Here is a 19,795-nt window from a genome sequence, read left to right as displayed (position 1 = left end):
GTTATGTTAAAGAGGATTAGGGTGGGATGCAACACCCTTACTCAGGTCAGAGCCCTGAGCCCATGTAAGGGGGATTTCCCTGCGATGTGGCCTACATCATCTTTTATCTTACAAGAGATAAAAGAAGAGAGAAGTAAGCAGAGAGAGGGACCTCATACCACCAAGAATGAATAACGAGGAGGGGAGCGCATCCTTTGGACCCGGGGTCCCTGTGCTGAGAAGCTCCTGCACCAGGGGAAGATAGATGACAAGGACCTTGCCCCAGAAACAACAGAGAGAGAAAGCCTTCCCTTGAAGCTGACGCCCTGAATTTGGACTTCTAGCCTCCTAGACTGGGAGAGAATAAATTTCTGTTTGTTAAAGCCATCCACTTGTGGTATTTCTGTTATAGCAGCACTAGATGACTAAGACACCACTGTTAGCTTCACTTTTCAGTTCTGACACTCTACCTCTGACCCCTCCCACTCAGACAGAGGTCAGAGCTCACTGGTTAAAGGACACCAGTCTCCAGGCTGCTAGGTCTGCCCAAGACCTTAGACGCCAACTGCAAGCTTGGGAGTCCCCATGGCACCTTCACTCCTGATCTGCTGGCTACAAATTCAGGGTTTTCCCACTACCCCCTGAGGAAGTCCCTGGGCCCTCACCTTAGCTTCTAACCCAGACACTGGGATAGTGGGTGGCTTCTGGGAACCTGGCAGAGGATCCCTGAGTGTGACCTGAGCGAGCTCACGGTGGGGTCTAGGCCAGCAAAGGCATCTGTTATGGATTGAATCGTATCTCCCCAAAATATACGTTGAAGTCCTAACCCCTGTACCTGTAAATATAACCGTTTGGATACAGGGTTTTTTGTTGTGTTAATGAGGTCACATCAGGGTAGGGTGGGTCCTAAGCATAACCACTTCTGAGTTATAAAAAGAGCAGAATGGACACGGGGCACACAGAGCGGGAGGACAGGTACCAGGGGACTCCTGGGGCTACTGACAAGGAAGGACCCTGCCCCAGGGCTGATGCCCTAACTAGGAAGTCCAGCCTCTAAAACGGAGAGACAATACATTTGTGTTCTGTAAGCTACTGACTGGTGACATTTCTGTTGTAACAGCACCAGTAACTATAACAGCATCCTAGACCAGAAGGTGAGCTTCCACTGGACCAAGAAGATTTGGTTCCAACAGAGGCGCTGTGTGGCTGTGGCAGAAGTGGTGGGTCTGGTTACCTCACCAGGCTCTCCAGCTCTCTCTCTGCCTGGAATTTGAAAAGAGGACTCACCCTTAGGACTGAATAGCCCCCATGGTTTTTGGACATCTCATGGGGAGAGAGAAGGTCCCTGAATGGTACACATTTTGCTCTCGGCTACTAACTGAAAGGTTGGTGGTTTGAACCCACCCAGTGGCGACTTGGAAGAAAGGCCTGGCTGGTGATCTGCTTCCATAAAGACTACAACCAAGAAAACCCTGTGGCGCTCAGTTCTACTCTGTAACACATCCTGTTACCGTGAGTCAGAATTGGCAATGAGTTATGGCGAGGAAGTGGGAGTGGTCTCAAGAAAGAGACGTTGGCCATCCTGCTAAGTTGGGCAAGTGGCTCAAAGGATATTTTGGGGAAAGTGAACCTATATCAACATTTACATCTTGGGCTAAGGATACTGGCCATTTCAGTTGCATTAATATTACAGCCTGGTTTGGGGAGTCCCTGGGTGGTGCAGTCGCTGAAGAACTTGACTACTAGCCAAAGAGTTGGCAGTATGAACCCACCCAGAGGCCCCTTGGGAGGCAGGTCTGGTGATTCGCTTCCAAAAGGTCATAGCCTTGGAAACTCTACGGAGCAGTTCTACTCTGCACACATGGGGTCGCCATGAGTCAGAATTGACTCATTGGCAACTAGCAACAACAACAACATGGAGAGAGTGGTTTAAATAAAACAGCAACAATTCAACTATCTATATGGGATCAAACTGACAACAGCAACTTTGGGAGCAATGAGTTTATGTTAATGGTGGAGGAATAACTCAAAAAAGGATGGTGAGAATGGTTGCACAGCTTGAAGAACGTAAGCAATGTCACAGAATTGTACATGTAGATCCTGGTGAATTAGCGTATGTTTTGCTGTGTGCATTTTCAACAACAACAACAACAAATAAATTATTTTTAAAAAAAGACCCTGCTTTGTTTTAGTTAGATTTTTCCACTGTCCAACTGTTTCTGGTGTATGTCTATTTGGACCCTAGGTCAGGGAATCAAACGCAAGTCCTTTATTCAGGAGGCAAAGCAAGGGGAGGAGGAGTGAGACAAGGAAGGGAAGACAGCCTACAGAGGTGCATTAGTAAGTCAGCACCACGGTGGGTAGCCCTTTCCCGTGGGGAAACTCTGGGAACCAGTGCAAAACTCGAGCTTCAGAGCTATCCCCCCAGGGAGCTGAGTATTGACCCACTGACCCCCTGGAGGCTGATCTGCTGGAACTCCGCCTGCCACATGGGTACCAAAGTGGACTCACTGGCTGGGGAAAACCTCGGACAAAGAAGCGAAGGTGTTGGCAGAGGGAAGCGAGGCTGGTGTGCGCTGGAGTGGTAAGGCACAGGGCTATGGAAGGGGCCTTGAGACTTCTGCTCCCTGATGTTACTTTAAACTTGTCACCCTCCTTTTCTTTTAAGTGTATCATTCTAGCAAATAATTGCTGTTGTTAGGTGCTGTCAAGTCAGTTCAGACTCATAGTGATCTTATGTACAACAGAATAAAACACTGTCCAGTCCTGCCCCATCCTCATAATCGTTGTTGTGCTTGAGCCCCTTGTTGCAGCTACTGTGTCAAACCATCTCGTTGAGGATCTTTCTCCTTTTCATTGACCTTCTACTTTACAAAGCATGATATTCTTCTCCAGGGACGGGTCCCTCCTGATAACATGTCCAAAGTACATGAGACAAAGTCTCACCATGCATGCTTCCAAGGATCACTCTGGCTGTATTTTTTCCAAGACAGATTTGTTCCTTCTTCTGACAGTCCATGGTTGTCTTAGACATCTAGCGCTGCTCTAACAGAAATCCCACAAGTGGTTGGCTTTAACAAAGACAAGTTTATTCTCTCACAGTCCAGTAGGCTACAAGTCCAAATTCAGGGCGTCAGCTCCAGGGGAAGGCTTTGTCTGTCGGCTCTGGAGGAAGGTCCATGTCATCAATCTTCCCTTGGTCTGGGAGCTTCTCTGCACGGGAACCTCAGGTCCAAAGGGTGCGCTCTGCCCCCAGCACTGCTTTCTTGGCAGTATGATGTTCCCATGTGTCTCTGCTCACTTCTCTCTTTTATATCTCAAAACAGATAGGCTTAAGACACTATTCAATCTTGTACACCTCATCAGTATAACTGCCACTAATCCAACTTATTAGATCATAGTGATTGAATTTACAACATATAAGGAAATCACATCAGATTACAAAATGGTACACACTTATACAATACTGGGAATCATGACCCAGCCAAGTTGACAGATATTTTGGGGTGACACAATTCAATCCATGACAATGGTATATTCAGTATTCTTCGCCAACACCATAAATCAATTCTTCTTTGGTCTTCCTTACGCGATGTCCAGCTTTCCCATGCATGTGAGGTGATTGAAAATGTCATGACTTGGGTCAGGCGCACCTTAGTCCTCAAAGTGACATCTTTGCTTTTGCATACTTTAAAGAGGTCTTTTGCAACTGATTTGTCCAATGCAATACATCGTGTGATTTCTTGCCTGCTGCTTCCATGGACGTTGATTGTGGATCCAAGGAAAATGAAATCCTTGACAGCTACAGTCTTTTCTCCATTTATCATGATGTTGCTTATTGGTCTAGTTGTGAGGATTTCTGTTTTCTTTATGTTGAAATGTAATCCATATTGAAGGCTGTAGTCTCTGATCTTCATCAGTAAGTGCTTCAAGTCCTCCTCTCTTTCAGCAAGCAAGGTTGTGTCATCTGCGTAAAGCAGGTAGTTAAACCACTCTCTCCACATTGCTATTGTTACTAGCTGCCGATGAGTTGATTCTGACTCATGGAGACCCCATGTGTGCCAAGTAGAACTGCTCCATAGAGTTTCCAAGGCTATGACCTTTTGGAAGCAGATCACCAGACCTGCTTCCCAAGGAGCCTCTGGGGTGGGTTTGAACTGCCAACCTTTTGGCTAGTAGTCAAGTGCTTAACTGATTGCACCACCCAGGGACTCCCCAGAGAAGGGTGTTAATATTAATGCAACTGTAATGGCCAGTATCCTTAGCCCGAAATACAAATGTTGATATAGGTTCATGAAGATGGTGTAGTCCAGGTAACGTTTTGTTTGGCTGTACATGAGTTGCCATAAGTCAAGCCTGCTGGCTGGCAACTAACCACAACAACCCACCCCATCTCTACAACTGTGTTACTTACACAAAAGAAACAGCAGAATGTGTTTAATTCAGAAGACATTAAATAAGATGGCATAACTTGACCAACATGCTGTTGTAACAATAAACGTAAATGACTCATGTACAACAGAACAAGACGTTACCTGGCCTGCACCGTCTTCATGATCACTGGTGCACTCAAGTGTTGAGGCCACGGTGTATTTTGAGTGTCTTCCAACCTAAGGGGCTCATCCTCCAGTACTACATCAGACAATATTCTGTTGTGATCCAATGGGTTTTCGTTGGCTTATTTTTGGAAGCACATCACCAGGCCTTTCTTTCTAATCTGTCTTAGTCTAGAAGCTCTGCTGAAACCTGTCCACCATGGGTGACCCTGCTGGTATTTGAAATATCAGTGACATAGCTTCTAGTATCACAGCAACACACAAGCCACCACAGTGCGACAAGCTGACAGATGTGTGGTGTCGAGGTGAGTTAGGAAGTCTCAATCCAAGCTCATTCTCTGTGCTTTTCAAAGACAGGCCCCTGTGTTCTCCTTCTTGCAAGTAGCAGTGTGGCCCGGACGGTGGTGAATGCTCTGTGTTGGTGGGGTCCACACGTGTACCTGAGAGCCTTACACACACTTTGCCTGCTCACTTTTGTCTCATTAGCCTGGAGGGTTTTATGAACCTCCATTCTGTTTTTATGGGGTGCCAGAGAGCTGAGGCTGTGATTTCCTGCATGTTGGAGAGAACGGCTTTGGCCTCTATAAATAAGAAGCAAAGGCCAAGCGCCTTTAACAGTCAGAAAGGGCCCGTCAAAGCTCATCCATTTTGCTAAAAGCTTGAGCTGTAGGGACTTTTGATTAGGTATCATTTCCTAGGTGATGGTTCCCAACAATCTGGGTGTGAAAACCACCCTTGGGTGTCTCCTGGAGCAGGAAGACCGTGGCACAGAGCAGAGACTGCCCAGGTGCCTGTGGGTCAGCTCGTGGCATGTCTGCGGCTGGACAGCGTCCAGGTTTCCCGGAACCCCTCAGCAGGGCCTCTGCCCAGCGTTCATCCTAGGACGCCCTGGAGTTTTGCAGGCACAACGCCTTCACCTCGACCAGTTACCTTGGACTCTTGCAGGTGTGGCTTGGGCACCTGGGCACAGGAAGCCAGTGGGAACCGCTGCCTGGGACCACGTCTTCACTTTCAGAGGGCCCATGGCCTTAACCGTTCCTCTCATGCCCCACAACATCACATAGCTTTTCCCCAGAAGCCACCCTGCCTTCCCCATGGGAATAATACCCCGGGGCCCCCCTCCCTGTGGCTTCCCTGGTGAATTCACTAAAGGGTCGCTATGAGTCGGAATCCACTCGACCGCAACAGGTTTGGTTTTGTGGGTTTGTTTTTCTTTTTTTCCCGGTAACAACTCGGGAAAGCAGTTTGGGGAAAGATCCAGAAAACCATCAGCTGTCCTCCTGGAGCTCAGCCAGCATTTCTCCTGGCTCCTCCTGGCCTCCCCTGGTGAAGTGCCCAAGATCTCGTCTGGACTTCCAGAAAATTCTAGCTGTAGAGTCAGAGAGACTCCCTGGGAGAGTCCCTGTCCCTCCAGGAGAGAAAGACACCCCCTGCCCAGCTAGGCCAAGCTTGGATTTCTGCAGGACAGACCCCTGCTCCCTCCTTTGTCCCCTTCCACTGCTGCCTGTGCCCTGCCTGTTCGTTGGGGGGATGGTCTGCCACAGCCCCTGGACCTCCCAACTGAGCTGTCTACTCGGAAGCCTTGGGCCTGGAGCATTCCGCGGTAACAGAGGTGGAAAGCTGACTCTCTCTCTTTCTCTCTCTCTCTGTCTCTGTCTCTCTGTCTCTCTCTGTCTGTCTCTCTCTCTCTTTTTCTTCTCCCGACCAGGAGCCTTCCTCCACCTCTGGGGGCATGGTAAACATTCTGTCTCTGCTCATGCGTGCCTGTCCTGTGGCACCTGGCCAAGCCCACTTCTATACCTGTTCCCAGCCAGTAGGAAATGGAGTCCTTCACCTGCGGCACAAGAGGGGTGTGTGCAGACCACCAGCCCTGCATCAGCTGCGGGGAGTGCCCTGCTGGCCGTGGGGACCGGCGTCCACTATTGAGGCTGACCTCGCTGGCTCTTCTCTCTGTGGGTAAAGTGTTGTTCCACCCACTGCCTGGGCATGAGCCGTGCCTTTGGTGGAGACCCTGGACCTTGGCTCGATGGTGTTCATGAAGTGACCCCACTCTGGATGGCCTGGGTCCTCCGGATGAGGCACGAGCCCACGGACAGAGCAGACGCCCTGTCCTCGGGGATGCCCCATCCTGCCTTCCCTCGCCGGCTCTGCAGCTCTGTGCTGGGACACGCCCCTCCCCTCTGTGGCTGGGAGGTGGCCTGGTGGCACTGGATTGCAATGCCAGAAGGTTCTCCGGGGGGACACCCCTGCATCTAAGAGCGCTGTGTCTCTTCGCACCTTCTCCTTACCCACAGTGGCTCTGCCTCCGCAGGGCCTGGGGAGAAACCAGCGGCAGCCGCTGGCAGGGAACCATCTGTACGAAGGGGAAGGATGGGCTTCTAGAACACTTTGACACTGGGGAAGGAAATTGCAGGAAATGGAAGAAATGGCAAATCTGGGGCAATTTTCCAAACTGGAGAGATTTTCTGACCATACACACAATAGGCATCGTTTATGTTCTTTTTTTTAATGAAAATCTTCCCAGATTTCCTCTTTTTTAAGCAGGGCAGTGTCCAGCCAGGCTTGCCCTATCACAGATCTTGTAGACCGTCAGGCCTGCAATTCTGGAGCCTCAGTTTAGAAGGATCTAGACCTGCTCTCTCATGCTGCTCATGGAGTGGCACAGGGAGCGCAGTGACCTGACTCTGACATGGACCACCCCGGTCCCACACAGTGGGACACAATGACCATCACCTGATCTCAGTGACAGATGATCTCAGGGCTTGCTGGGCTGAGGCGGGGACCCCTGTCCTCTGCCCTGCCATCTGCAGACAAATTTCAGAAGGTGTGGGTGATGTGGGCTGGACACTGCCTTCATCTCTTGTCTGTGATGAAGTCCTTCCCACAGATGGACAGGTGTGGGAAATACCACACCTCTCCTGGGTGCCCCCACCCCAGACTGGTGAGGGGCAAGGGGTTCCTGGATTCAGAGGGCACCTCCCCCCCGCCTTGACCACGAGGCGTTCCCAGGGCTGCTTGGTGGTCAGCAGCTGAGGGACAGTGGACCCAGAGTGCAGGCTGTCCTCTTCCCGGCATGTGGTCCCCTGGGGCAGGATGCCGCCTCCAATCTTGCTGGCCAGGTGGCTGCGCCCCAAGGAGGGGAGCGGAGGCACTCACAGGACACAGTGACCATCACCTGCTCTGGCCATCACGGGTTCCGGGACCCAGCCTGAGGGTGGCCCGCATTCCCTGTCTCCTCCTGGTGGGGAGCCTCCCCATAGGACCGGGGTGGGTCCGGGTCTGGCCGGCCAGCTACTCGTCCCCTCTTGTTTGTGAGTGCTGCTGTGGCCGGCGGGCTGGCTGTGGCTCCAGGGGGTTTGCTCTGTTCGAGAGCACTTCTGCCCGCAGGGCCTGGGTGTGGGAGTCGGACCTCGTGAGCGGTTTCCAGCAGCTCAGCTTGGTTATGATTAACGGAGATAAGTCTGCCCCAAAGAAGCTGACTTTAACAACATTCTAACCCTCCACGTCCGCACGCCACCCTCAGCCACAAGCGGGCTGTGATGTTGCTGTTGGCCGGGGCCCAGGTAACATCAACAGGGGAAAATAACCCCCAGAAATGTGAAAAATGTGGAAGAAGGAAAGGGAACGTTCAGTCTACCGAAACACGCAGATACAATCGCATCTCCACTGGTGTCTGCGCCGCAGGGCCCGGGGAAAGGAGAGAGCGTGTGCGAAGTTTGCGTTATAAACACAGGGCCTGGGTGAGGTGCCTGCTGCTCAGCGGAAGAAGCCGGTCTGAAAAAGCCGTGTGGGATGCGACTCCAGCTATAGGACGTTCTGAAAAGGCAGACCTAGAGAGACAGTGAAAAGCTCAGGGGCTATAGGGGCTCAGGGAGAGGGGAGGGTTGAACAGGTGGGGCATGGAGCATTTTCAGGCAGTGAAAACCTTCTGGATGATACTGTAATAGTAGACATACGCATTATGCATTTGTCAAAACCCACAGGACTGTACAACACAGAGCGAACCCTCATGTAAACTATGGGCTTTGGTGAATAACAATGTATGGGTATTGGTTCATCTGAATCCCTGGGTGGTGCAAATGGTTAATGTGCTTGGCTACTAACCAGAAGGTTGGAGGTTTGAGTCCACCCAGAGGCACCTCAGAAGAAAGGCTTGGTGATCTACTTCCAAAAGATCAGCCATTGAAAACCTTATGGAGCACAATTCCATTCTGACACACACGAGGTCGCCATGAGCCAGAGTCGACTCGATGGAAACTGGTTTGGTTTTTGGCCTTAATAACATGAGTCCTTTACTCTAGAGACTAGGGAATCACAGACTCATCGTCAGAGAAATAAGATCCTGGCTCTGCTAGGAACCACCTTAGGGGCCATGGTGCAAGGAACCGCAGTGGCCTCTACAAGCTAAGAGCGCCCCAGCTGACAGCTGTCAAGAAAACAGAGACCTTGGTCATACAGGCACAAGGAAGTGGATTCAGCCAACAACCCTAATGGGTGTGGCTGAGGATTTCAGAACCTCTAGAAAGGTGTGTAGCCTGCTATGACTGGTGAAACCCTAACAGAGAACCAGGCACACTGTGTCCAACTTCTCATCTACAGAATCGTGGGCTAGTAGATGGATGTTGCTTAAGTTGCTAAACTTTGATAATTCACTGCACAGCACTAGCAAACCATTACAGAAAGCAATCCAAATCCATGGTCCCAAAATTAGGAAAATCAGAAGGCAAAAAGAAGAAAACAAAAAACACTCATAATGAGTCCATCCAGACATGGCCGTTGTTGATGTTTTGCTGAATAGCTTTCCAGCTATTTCTTCTTCCCTGTAGACTTCAATCTTGACTTTTCTCAGTAATGTTTTGTAGTTTTCAGTACAGTGGTCTTAACATCTGTAGTCAACCTTTTCCCTCAGAATTTCATCCTTTTTAATGCTATTGTAACTGGTATTTTTAGTTTTGATTTCCAATTGTTTATTGTTAGTACTTAGAATGCAATTGATTTGATCTTGTATCCTGTTACCTTGCTACACTTAACTTGTTGGTTCTATTAGCTTATTTTGGAGATTTCATCACAAAGACAATCATGCCATCTGTGAACAAAGACAGTTTTTTTCTTTCTTTAAATTCTAATGTCATCATTTTCTTTTCTTATCTTATTGCATTGGCCAAAACTTCCAGTAAAATGTTGAATAGGTGGATAAGAGAAGACATCTGTGTCTTTTTCCTCATATGATATTAGCTATAGGTTTTTTGTACTTGCTTTTTATCAGGTATAGGCATTTCCCTTCTATTCTGCCTTGCTGAGAGTTTTTATCATGAGTGGGGTTGGGTTTTGTCAACATCATGTGTGACAAAGCACCCTTCCGCCAATGTCCATTGTGTACCTGAGCATTTTAAAGTCTCCAAGGGGACCTGCCTCTTCAGTCCTTCAGGCCCAGATCCAGCTTTGGACAAGGGCTAGCATCTCAGGAGTTTTCACTGAGAGGCCACCAGCCCCCTAAACTCATTTTCCTTGCTTCCCGGCGGCCTTCTCTTCCTTCCCCAACCCCCTACGGCCCTGATGGCATCTCTCAGAACTACCATTTCACAAAGCCCACTTTGGGGAGGTTCCTGCAGATGGAATGGGCCACTGGGATGTCCAATAGAGAGCCTGAACTCAGATATGAACCCAGACCACAGGCACCCTCCTAATTCAGGGGAGACAGCTGTAACCTTAACCCTGAAAAGAGCCCAGGGGGGCCCTGAACACAGTTCACAGGTCAAACCCACCACTCCCCAGCCAGTCTGTCACTGGCCACCCCCTTCCTGGGTGCCACCTTTGTCCCCAGCCACTGCCTGACAAGGGCATAAAGCAGACGCCCCAAGTCTGAGCCTGCAGCACCCCCTTGCTGTGGGAAGGTTAGATTTGTAGAAAGTTCTGACCACTGCTGGAACCAGGAGCACAGGACCCACTCACCCTGCTCTTGGAGGTGGTAGTAGGTGTAGGGGGCTGCTGTGTTGGGATGTGCTGACATGCTGGAGGCTCTCTCCTGACCCTGGAGGGTGGTGTCTGCTCCACGCTGGGCCCTGGACAGTCTGAGACTACTCCATCCTTGGTTCCAGCCATCTGGAGGATTCCCTGGTGGCCCTTGTGGGCCCCAGCCAATGCACCATTTGCAACATCAGGGACACAGGGCACCATCAAAACCTTACATCCTTCCTCCATAACTTGTTGTCCAAGGTAGGCATTTTATTCCCTCAAGCTAACAGATCATTCAACCCACTATCGTCAACTTTTCTCTCACGGGCAATTAGCTGGCTTCTGCATGTTGTCATTAGTTGCCATCAAGCTGGCTCCGACTCATGGTGACCCCACGTGGTGGGCACAGAACTGCTCCATAGAGTTTTCACAGCTGTGACCTTTTGGAAGCACATCATCAGACCTTTCTTCTGAGGTGCCTCTGGGTGGGTGTGAACTGCCAGCCTTTCAGCTAGTAGCCAAGCGCTTAACTGTTTGCACCATCCAGGGACTCCATAATAGCCAGTGACAATTTTGAATTTTTCTGGAAGAATTTTGCTAGTCTTTTATAGGTGTTTTCCAATTCCTCCTCTGATTCCCTTTTCTAAGGCAAGTGAAGCAGGGCCAGAAGTGAGCCTAACCCAGCAGCAGAGCTGCTCTGGTACCAAGTCATTGTCGTTGTTAGGTGCCGTTGAGTCAGTTCCGACTCATAATGACCCCAAGTACAACAGAACAAAACACTGCCTGGTCCTGTGCCATCCTCTCAATCCTTGTTATGCTTGAGCCTGTTGTTGCAGCCACTGTGTCAATCCATTTTGTTGAGGGTCTTCCTCTTTTTCACTGACCCTCTCCTTTACCAAGCATGATGTCCTTCTCCAGTGACTGATCCCTCCTGACAACATCTCCAAAGTATGTGAGACAAAGTCTCATCATCCTTGGTTCTAAGGAGCACTCTAGCTGTACTTCTTCCAAGACAGATTTATTTGTTCTTCTGGCAGTCCATGGTATATTCAGTATTCTTCACCAACAGCGTGATTCAAAGGCATCAATTCTTCTTTGGTCTTCCTTATTCATTGTCTAGCTTTTGCATACATATGAGGAGATTGAAAATACTATGGCTTGGGTCAGGTGCACCTTAGTCCTCAAAGTGACATCTTTGTTTTTTTACCAAGTTAGTTTACATCAGATTTCAGTGGCTCAGGTGGCAAAGAGAACTTTGAGGATTCTTTCTGCAGCACACAGCCTTGTCAGGATAATGGTAGAATTATCCTGAGACACAAACAGGAAATTTGTGTGTGAAGGAAATCTGTCCAATGCAAAGGAAAAAGCAGACTAGGTGGACAAACAGATGTAAATCCAGGTCTGGTATCATATTCAGATAAAGGAGGACCCAAAGGAAAAATCATACAAGAGTAGTTCATGTTGTTATTCAGGACAAAAGAGAAAAACGGACCTTTCTGTGAACAGAACTTTCTTAGTTGGCCTGTAAGGGAAGGTTGTGCCATGCCTGGGAGCCAGGGTACCCGGGCAGAGTCCCAGCCCATTCCTTCCAAGTGCAGCTACGTAAGGAGCGTACTTGTCTTCTGGGGTCTCCGGCCCTTCCTCTATGCAATTGCAACTGGACAGGAGGGGCCTTGGGTCTCATCTTCAGATGCTGAGATTCCTGCTTCTACCCTTGACCCGCAGGTGAAGCCAGGCTCTGGCCTGACCACTGTGGAAGCTGAGGGGTCAGGACCTGTGGGTCCAGGACACTGACCTTCACAGTGAGCCGGGAGGAGCTGATGGCCGGCCAACAATGGCCTGTTCTTCAGCCAAATATTGAAGAGGTAAAATGGTGTAAGAGACCTGCTTAACACTCTTATCAGTTGTGTGATTAGAATTCTCAATAAAATTTTACTTTAAGAAAGCATTTGAGCTGATGGTTTAACGAAACATGGACTCAATTAGAGTTAAGCAGTGTAGCTGATCTGAGACCTCCTTACAAAACTCCAAAGCTTTCTTATGCATCAGCAGAAACCAATTAAAAATTATAATAGGAAGAAGGTCCTGATCAAAAATTCCTACAAACATATCTCCTTAGAACCAGGCCAAATAATAGCTTTATGAAGAAAATGATAAAACTTTACTGACAGAGAGCAAGAGGACTGAGAAATTGAAAACTATGTCATGTTAAAGGGCATGAAGGCTCTGTATTGTACAGGTGTTAATTCACCCCAAATTCACTTACAAAATTAATGCAAATCCAGTCAAAAACCCAAAAATGTAATAGAAAAAGGTTTTTTTCACGGAACTTGACAAATTGATTCTAAAATTCATATGGGAGAGCAAATTGGAAGCAATTTTGAAATAGCAAAGTAGAGGGTTTTTTTGTTTGTTTCTGTTTTTTAATTTTCCCTACCAGGTGTGAAAGCACAAAGTTAGTACTTTAAACAGGGTATGTAATAGTAATGCAGACTTAGACAAGTATACCAGTGGGACAAGCAGAAGCCCAGAAAGAAGCCATTTGTCTGTGTGAACCAGGTACATGACAGAAGTGGCATTCCAAGTCACCAAGAGATCAGTAAGGAAATGACAAGCCATTTAACAGAAAGTGCTTGGAAAACGGGCTACTCATGTGGGAAAGATTATATTCCTACCTCACACCATATATATACATAAATTTCAGGTCCATTTATTAAAAACTTTAATGTAAAAATAACTAGAATTCTAAAATTATTTCAATATAGGAGAAAATCCTTTTGACATTGACATATGGAAAGCCTTCTTAAAAGAAAGACTTCAAAAGCAAAATGCATAAAAGAAAAGTATTGATAAATTTGATTACATAAAATTGATTTTGTTTGCATGATATAAGAGACCAAAAATTAAGTAGAAAAAATAAGCTCAAATGGATAAAATGTTATTGATATCCAGGCAAAAATAAATGACGCAAAATGTATAAAGGGATCTTGAAAATGATCAAGAGACAGACAAACATCCCAACAGAAAGTGGACAAAAACATGAATAGCAATCTGCAGAAGCAGCAATACAAATGACCAATAAACACACACAAAAAGGCTCAGTATCATCAGTGATCAGAAAGTAAGACAACTGTTACATAACATTTTTCATCTGATTGCAAAAATGAACGTTTTAGAATATCAGGTTTGGGGAGATATTACGGTATTTCATTTTCTTAGTGCAGATTTCAGGGGTCTCCAAGACCACCCTCATTTCTGACACCAACTGCAAGTTTTGGAGTCCCCAAGTCCACCCTCATGTTCCGTAATTTGCTAGAAGGACACACAGAACTCAATGAAAGTTGTTGTACTCATGGATTTTGTTATGGATTGAATTGTGTCCTTCCAAAATGTGTGTTGTAAATCCTAATTCCTATATTTGTGATTATAATCTCATTTGGGAATGGGTTTTCTTTGTTATGTTAATGAGGTGTATTAGTGTAGGGAGTGTCTTGAGTCAATCTCTTTTGAGATATAAAAGGAGCAGATTAAGGGAGCAGAGATGGAAGAGAGATGCCATGCCGCATGAAGATCACCAAGGAGTCAAGGAACAGAAGCTGAAGAGACAAGGACCTTCCCCCAGAGACAACAGAGAGAGAAAGCCTTCCCCAAGAACCAGCACCCTGATTTTGAACTTCTAGACTCCTAAACTGTGAGAAAATAAATTTCTGTTTGTTAAAGACACCCACTTGTGGTATTTCTGTTAAAGCAGCACTAGATAACTAAGACAAATATGGTTTATTACAGTGGAAAGATACAGATTGAAATTAGCAGAGGGAAGAGGTGCATGGGGCAGGGTCCAGGGGTGTTCCACGTGCAAAGCTTCCAGTTGTCCTCTCCCAGCGGCATTGTGGACAGTGCTAACTCCTTCCAGCGGAGATGTGTAACAATACAGATGGAGTATTGCCAACCAGGGAAGCTCACCTGAGCCTTGGTGTCCAAAGTTTTTATTGGGGCTCAATCACATAGATGTGGTTTACTGCTCAAATGGCTGAGCTTAGTTTCCTGATACCACATGGCCCCAGGTCCCCAGCATAAATCACCTGTTAACATAGGTAACCTGGTGTGGCCCAAGGCCACATTGTCCTGCCTTGCCATATGTGTGTCACATCGAGTCTTGTATGCGTACAGTATCACACCATATATGATTTTAAAGTATGGTGGTGGTGGAGTTAGTTGCTGTTGAGTCAATTCTGAATCATGGTGACCCCTTTGTGCAGAGTAGAGCTGTGTGCTTCATAGGGTTTCCAAGGCTGTGACATTTCAGAAGCAGATCACCAGGCTTGTCTTCCAAGGTGTCTCTGGGTGGGTTCAAACCACCAACCTTTCAGTTAGTAGTCAAGTATTTAACCGTTCGTGTCATGCAGGCTCCTGTGAATGGTGAGAAACACAAATGAACAAACTTGATTTACCAACATGGTTTGATCTCAAAAATAATTTTAGTTGAGGAAAAAAAGCAAGTCTTGGAACAAAACATATACCGCAACTTCATTTATGTAAAACATACATGCAGTAACACTATGCATTTCCAGAGACGTGAACACAGTTTCAGAGCTCTGGAATGACAATCAACAGACTCATGAGGTTGGATACCTCTCGGGGAGGGACAGAGACCCACATGGGAGCAGTCCTGGCAAATGGCTCTTGCTCAAGCAGTTCTGTTTTACCTTTTTAGAGTAGATGTAGAGGAGGGAATTGCTTATGGGATGATCATTTGGAAAGGCTTACTTTAGAAGGCTAAGTTAAAAGTCTAAGTGGGGAATCACAATAAAATGCCCACATAGACCCTAAACACTTCCTTTTCTCCTAAAACATCCATGCCTTCCATGTGCCAGTACTTTGACGCAGGGCCAATGTGTTTGATTAAGAATCAGCTGTTGGAGTTTCTGATCATCTTTCTTGAGTATCCCACCCCAATGTCTGATCTAGGCTTTCTGTGTCATTTTTTTTTATATATAATTTTATTTAATTTTTGTTGTTTTTGAGAATTTTTTTGTTTCTTAAATGGAATGAAAACTTAGAGACACTGGCAAATTAATCTGATCGTGGAATTCTCCATTTTGACCACTTTTTTTTGGCCCATTAGTCTTTTAGTGTTGTCTTACCCATACCTGGCCCAGTTATTTATGTGCCCATCTTTTTCAGCGTGTACTTGTTTTAACAGAATGACAATAACAAGACCAAACATAAATGGCCAACACAGGTGTCAGTATCTGCCGCCATGCTCACTCTCCCAGCCTGCTGGCAGCCAGCATGGCGGGGATGGACAGGCTTGTCCCCTTTGCAGCAGGGAGGAGCAGTGGGAGGGTCTGGTCATGCCTACCCCCAGTCAGGTGGCAGCCGTGGCAATGGGAGCCTCACAGGCCGAAGAATGAGATCTCTGAACGCAGCTGTCCTAGGAACTTGTCCTTCTCTTTTCCCTCCCCATTCTCCTTTTTTTAAACAGGTGTAACCACTGGATCTTAATTGCCCTAAGTCGTGTGGTGGCTTCACTGTCCTTGTCATTGCCCTTGCAGCGCAGGCTGGAACCGGCCCTGCAGGTGAGAAACTTCTGCCCTCCTCATGGTGCCTCCACCACTAGCCTCCTGGGAGGGGTCAAGGACTCGTCCACCTCTGAGTTGTCCTCTGCTTATCCCCACTCTTCGTCTGTGACCACTTGTTATGGATTGAATTGTGTTCCCAAAAAACATGTGTTGAAATCCTAACCCCTGTACCTGAGGATGTGACCTTGTTTGGAAATACAGTTTTTCTTTGGTTATGTTAATGAGGTTGTAAAAATGGCGTAGGGGCGATGTCTGAGCTCCTCTAACTTCACAAGGGGGAAGGAGAGTCAAGATAGACAGCCCAAGGCTGTTTCCTATGAGGTGGAGGTCAGCCATGCCTCCTCTGTCCTCCGTCTTTACCAATTCTGACACCAACCTTCCCTCCCACGGCACTCTCTACTGCTCTGCTGGGTTCCATAATTCATTGCAATGGCCACACAGAACTCACAGACCATATTCATGATTATGGGGTTTATTAGGGAATTTTAACAGGTTACAGTTCAGGCTCAGGAACACTCAGCATACAGTTCTTCCATCAAGACAGCCTCTTCTCTGCTGTGCTCACAGGCATTCCTCTCCCTGCCCCCAGTCTCTGCCCAAAGGCACTCAACTTTCTTGCTCCGTGGGCTGGGAAGCCCACTGCACCATCTCCTGCCCATCTCTCCTTCCTTGGTGGTAGTGAGCTCTTCCCTTCCCCTCCTCTGGGGTGGCTCATCTGAAGCCCAGCAGAATGGCAAAAGCTGACCAATCCCTTTGGTGGGCCACAATTACCATATCTACACAGTTCCGCCCAATCACCTGGGTGGGAGTTACATGACCATGGCGAGAAAGGCCACACAAAAACGATCCATCGCACGCAGAGGTGGCACCTGTGTAGGGTGGGTCCTAAACCTAATCCCTGCTGAGTTATAAAGAGACCAGAACAGACACAGAGACACACGTGGGGAAGGACGGGCACCATGGGAGGGTCATCTACAAGTCCAGAACTCCTGGGAACCTCCAGGGCTACCAACAAGGAAGGAAAATCAACGCAGCGAGACCCAGATTCAGACTTTCAGCCTCCAGAACTGTGAGAAAATCCATTTCCGTTCTTTAAAGTCCCCCACTTGTGGTATTCCCTATGGAGCTAGCTCTACTCTCCACACATGAGTGTCCGTGAGCTGGAGTCAACTCTGCAGTGGCTGGTTAATAAGCTGAGAATCTTCTGATCCACAGCCAAATGGTTCATTAGTTTGACTTAATCTAGTCTACTATTTTCTGTTTTACAGATTCTTACTAAAATTAAGAGGCAATATAGTCTCACTTTAAAATCCTCAGGCCATTTCCCCCCAGTGTGATGTGCTTGCCAAGAAGGCCCTGGGTTCCTCTGATGGCTGATTTTCAGTCCATCTGGTAGAGGGCCTGAAGCAATTTAAGCTTCCTGGGGGGAAGCCAAAACCAGCCTATGAGAGGTAAGTCACTAAGCACAAAGCCCAGGCCAGGTGAGCAGTGGCCAGGTGCTCCCCACACCTCAGTGAGCATCCACGCCTCACAGATGACCACGCCCTGCGTGTGCCCACCCGGCGTCGGGATGATGGCTGTGTCTTCCTTGCCCAGGCGGGAGAAGGATGTGAGTGGCCGCCTGACCCCTGGTTCCAGAGCCACCTCAGAGCCAGAGCACCAGACATTCCCCTGCAGGTGAGGTGTCCCCCTGTTTGCGATTTCTTTCTGGGCGCCGCTGGGTACCGTCTCGGCTGGAGATGTGCGCGTTTCTCTCCCAGGTGGGGCTCAGCATAGGGGATGGGTGCTCATGCAGCCAAGGAGAAGAGGAGCAGAAGGCAGCTGGCCCCAGAGGCTGCCCTCTCCAGGGGCCCCACCCTCGATGGCTGGCCAGGCTTCTCCCCGGGGCCATCTCAGCAACCAGGAGGTTCTCAGAGAGAAGGGGGCCAGAAGCACATGGCACAGCCCTGAGCACAGCCAGAACCAGGCACCGAGTCCTGGGTCCACGCCAGCCAGCCCTCGCTGCCCAATGTTGGGCGGAGGCCCCTACCCCTGGCCCTCAGTCCCTGTCTTAGTCACCTAGTGCTGCCATAACAGAAATACCACAAGTGGATGGCTTCAACAAAGAGAAGTTACAAGTCCAAATTCAGGGTGTCAGCTCCAGGGGAAGGCTTTCTCGGTCGGTTCTGGAGGAAGGTCCTTATCATCAGTCTTCCCTTGGTCTGGGAGCATCTCAGCGCAGGAACCCGAGGTCCAAAGGACACACTTTGCTCCAGGTGCTTCTTTCTTGGTAGTATGAGGTCCCCAACTCTCTGCTTGCTTCTCTTTCCTTTTTATCTCTTGAGAGATAAAAGGTGGTACAGGCCATACCCCGGGGAAACTCCCTTTACATTGGATCAGGGGCTTGACCTGGGTAAGGGTGTTACAATCCCACCCGAATCCTCTTTAACATAAAATTACAATCACAAAATGGAGGGCAACCACACAATACTGGGAATCATGGCCCAGCCAAACTGATACACATGTTTTTGGGGGGACATAATTCAATCCATCAGAGTCCCCAGTACATCAAATGGGGCCAGTGAGGGGCTGGCTCCCCATGGGTCACAGAGAAAACAAATGAGGTCCGTGTGAAAGGTCCCAAGAAAAGCACCCAGGTAAGAAACACTGGTCCTCACCATCAGTGCCCTGGGAGGTCCTCCTGCATGTCACCTCCTGGGGGCTTTCTCTGGCTGCCCAGATCCAGTGAAGCCTCTGCAGTGGCCTGGGCACATTAGAATCCCCCCAGCTTTCAGAAACCCCAATGCTGGGGCTGCACCAGACCACTTCACAGGGTCTGTGGGGTGCAGCCAGTCTTGGGGGGCACTGGTACTTTCTAGAGCTCCCCACAGGTTCCAGCATCCAGACAGGGCTGAGGTCCACGGCGCTACACAGGGTGCAGAGTCTCCTGCTAACAAGAATTACCTGGAGTTCTTAAAAACACAAATTCCTGGGTCTTGTTCCAGACCACTAAATCAGAGCCTCTAGGGGCGGGAAGCTGTGGTTCAGACAGAGCCCACACTGATTTTCATCAGGGGAATCTGGGAAACGCGGCCCTGTGGGTGTGCCCAGACGCACTCCCCGTACCTCTGTAGTTATTATTCTCACGTAGCGGAGCCGCTGTTTGGTGATCAGCTTCTGCCTTCCCCGCTAAGCCATAAAGGGGTTTGACTTTGCTCAGCTTCGTATCCAATGCTTGGTATAGAGTAGGTGCTCACTAGATGTTTGTTGAATGAATAAATGACCCAGCTGTGACTTTAACCAATTACTTGCTGTCGTTGTTAGCTGCCACGGAGCCATGGTGAGTCCGTGTGCAAGAGAAGAGACGCTGTCTGGTCCTGTGCCGCCCCCACGATCAGCTGTGGGTCAGAGCAGTGGGATCTGTAAGGTTTTCACTGGCTGATTTTCAGAAGTAGATCTCCAGGCCTTTCCTCCTAGTCTGTCTTGGTCAGGAAGCTCTGATGAAGCTTGTTCAGTATCACAGAGACACGCAAGCCTCCGCTGACGGGGGGTGGGGGGTGGCTGCGCGGGAGGGAAAGGAACTCAGGCCTGCTGCCTGGAAGGTGAGACTTCTACCACTGACCCGCCGCCACTTCAAGCGGTTACTTAACTCACCTGTGTTCATTTTCTTGCGTTGCAATATTGAGCCATTTCTGCCTCCTTCACGGATAAAGATGAACTTGTGTGGGAAAGAGCTTCATGTCT

This window comes from Trichechus manatus, unplaced genomic scaffold (assembly GCF_000243295.1).
Source record: "Trichechus manatus latirostris isolate Lorelei unplaced genomic scaffold, TriManLat1.0 scaffold00165, whole genome shotgun sequence".
Lineage (NCBI taxonomy): Eukaryota > Metazoa > Chordata > Mammalia > Sirenia > Trichechidae > Trichechus > Trichechus manatus.
The sequence above is the reverse complement of the archived record's forward strand: the minus strand, read 5'-3'. Positions refer to the sequence as shown.